This window comes from Portunus trituberculatus, chromosome 11 (genome assembly GCF_017591435.1).
Source record: "Portunus trituberculatus isolate SZX2019 chromosome 11, ASM1759143v1, whole genome shotgun sequence".
In the NCBI taxonomy this organism is placed as follows: domain Eukaryota; kingdom Metazoa; phylum Arthropoda; class Malacostraca; order Decapoda; family Portunidae; genus Portunus; species Portunus trituberculatus.
The window spans coordinates 4293599-4296432 of record NC_059265.1 but is presented as its reverse complement, the minus strand read 5'-3'; positions in this window follow the sequence as shown (position 1 = coordinate 4296432).

Below are 2834 nucleotides of genomic sequence, written 5' to 3'. Positions count from 1 at the left end.
GTGAAGGTTAGCTTAGGTTAAGGTGTGGTGCAAAAAGGTTAGGTTAGGTTTCGTTAGGTTAGATAAGGTTAGGTTAGTTAAGGTGTGGTGCGGCAGTGTTTCAGCATGTGGGCCTAACATTCAACAGCCGTCCTGCGCCCCTACAGCCAGGTCACAGAAGACTGGTGCAGCAGATGGCCAGCTCAAGGACACAGAGTCAGGTTGGCCAAAATTTATAGACGACAGAAGATTGGCGCTACTATAAGAGCATCGCTATTATAGTATCAAGGAGTTTTAATATATATTCTAACTCCTCTTTATGTATGTTGAACTCCTTATTGAGATTTTTGACAGGTGGTGTTATATCAATGTGGCTTACTGCAGGCTCATAAGGATTTAAAGATCTTCGCGGCCCTATAAACAACAACAATGACCCTTACTGCTGTGGGGTAAGTGGCACCTTTTGCTGTGCTGTGCGTGGAGTGGGCGGCGTGTGGGGGCGTGGGCAGCTGAGAAATAGGTGATATAAGATTTTGATGTGTTCTGTCCTGTCTTATTTCAGTCCAGCCTGGTCTATCCCAGTGCCTCCCAGCCTCCCAGTGCCTCCTAGCTCTCCCAGTGCCTGCCAGCCTCTCCCAGTGCCTCCCAGCCTCTCCCAACCTCTCCCAGTGCCCCCCAACCTCTCCCAGAGTCTCCCAGCCTCTCCCAGTGCCTCCCAGCCTCTCCCAGTGTCTCCCAGCCTCTCTCAGTGTATCTTAGCCTCTCCCAATGCCTATCAGCCTCTCCCAGTGGCATCACAGCTTCTCCCAGTGCATCCCAGCCTCTCCCAGTATTATCATTATTACTATAGATAAATGGCATGGAATAAAAAGATAAAGTTAAGAATTATTATTGTTATTACTTTCATTATTATTATTATTATTATTGTTGTTGTTATTTTTATTATTATTGAATTGTCTTCAGGTGTAAAGAATAAAATACTGAATATTGTCACTTTTAGTTTGATTCACACACACACACACACACACACACACACACACACACACACACACACACACACTCTCTCTCTCTCTCTCTCTCTCTGGTCTGTGACATGTGTGGTGGTGGTGATGGTGGTGGTGTGGTAGGTAGTAGTAGTAGTAGTAGTAGTAGTAGTAGTAGTAGTAGAAGTGAAGAGTAGAAAGTAGTAAGCAGTAGTAGTAGTAGTGGTAGCAGTGGTGGTAGCAGTAGTAGCAGTAGCAGCAGCAGTGGCAGCAGTGGCAGCAGCAGCAGTAGCAGCAGCAGCAGCAGCAGCAGTATCAGTGGCAGCAGTAGTGGTGGTGGTAGTAGCAGGTGGTAGTAGTAGTGGTGTAGTGTAGTAGTGATGTAATAAAGATGATGATGATGATGATAATAATAATAATAATAATAATAGTAGTAGTAGTAGTAGTAGTAGTAGTGGTAGTAGTAGTGATAATAATAGTAATAATAATAATAATAATAATAATAATAATAATAATAATAATAATAGCAGTAGTAGTAGTAGTAGTAGTAGTAGTAGTAGATAATAATAGTAGTAGTAGTAGTAGTAGTAGTAGTAGTAGTAGTAGTAGTAGTAGTAGTAGTAGTAGTAGTGAGGATAATAATAACAACGATAATAATAATAATAATAATAATAATAATAATAATAATAATAATAATAGTAGTAGTAGTAGTAGTAGTAGTAGTAGTAGTAGTAGTGGTAGCAAGTGAAGTAAAATGTATGTTGTTCTGTTATGGACCAGTGGTGTTCAACCTGGGTGGAGAGTCCATCTTCTAGTGGACGAGATGAAGTGAGGGGTGGACAGGTGGACAGCTGTCTGGGGTGGATCCTTAAATAGTAATTCGGGGGCCCATCCCCACCCCCAACCCACAAAACTAAAGGGGCCACCCCCAGGTTCATTTTAAAATAAACCACCCAGGGGTCCAAAATCAAATTAAGGGTAAGTCACTTTCAACCAAACCAAGGGTTTGGCCAAATTTTTGATAATACAAGGGTGGGGCCCTTTTCCCGTTGGAACCAGTTTCAAAATTTTTCTTAATTTAAATTTGGTCAAAACTTTCCAAACAAATTGTGCGGGTGGTTTGGCAAAAAATTTAAACTTTTTTCCTTTTCAAAATTTTGCATTTTTTAAAAAATTTTGTAAACATTCAAAATTTACAACAAATGTTTGTTACTAAAATTCAACAAATGTTTAAATCCAAACCTTAGAAAGTGGCGCCAACATTTCCTTGACCACAAAATTTTACGCCGCAAATTTTTTTAGGCCCTTCCTTACAAAAACCACCCAAAGAAAAGAACAAGTAACAAAACAAAATTTTCAAAAAATTTTAAATCCTAATTAAAAACAAAAAAACAAGCGTTTTAAAACAAACAATTTTTATTTTGATTTTTTATTGAATTTAGGGGGCCCCTTTGGCCTTCCCAAACCTTAAAATAAATTTTTAATTTAATTTCCCCAAAAACTGTTTTAAAAACAACATGGTTTGTTTAATTTGGTCAAGAATTTTTTTTAAAACAAATTTTATATCTTTTTAAATTTTTTAAACAAATATTTTTTTAATACAACAAAAAACAAAATAAATATTAAACAAAATTTTTTAAAACAAAATTAAAAAATATTACAAAAATTGTAAAAATAAAACAATAAACACAAAATTTTAGCACAGAAGGTAGGATTATAAAACATCCTTTATGGTTCAAACATTTTATAATTTTAACCTAAAATTTAATTTTCCTTCTTGGGGGACTTCCTCCTTGAAATAGGGATATAAATTTTTTTTTTTGTTTTTTAGTAGTTTTGTCCTATTCAGTACCCAGTTCGTTTTAAGGTACC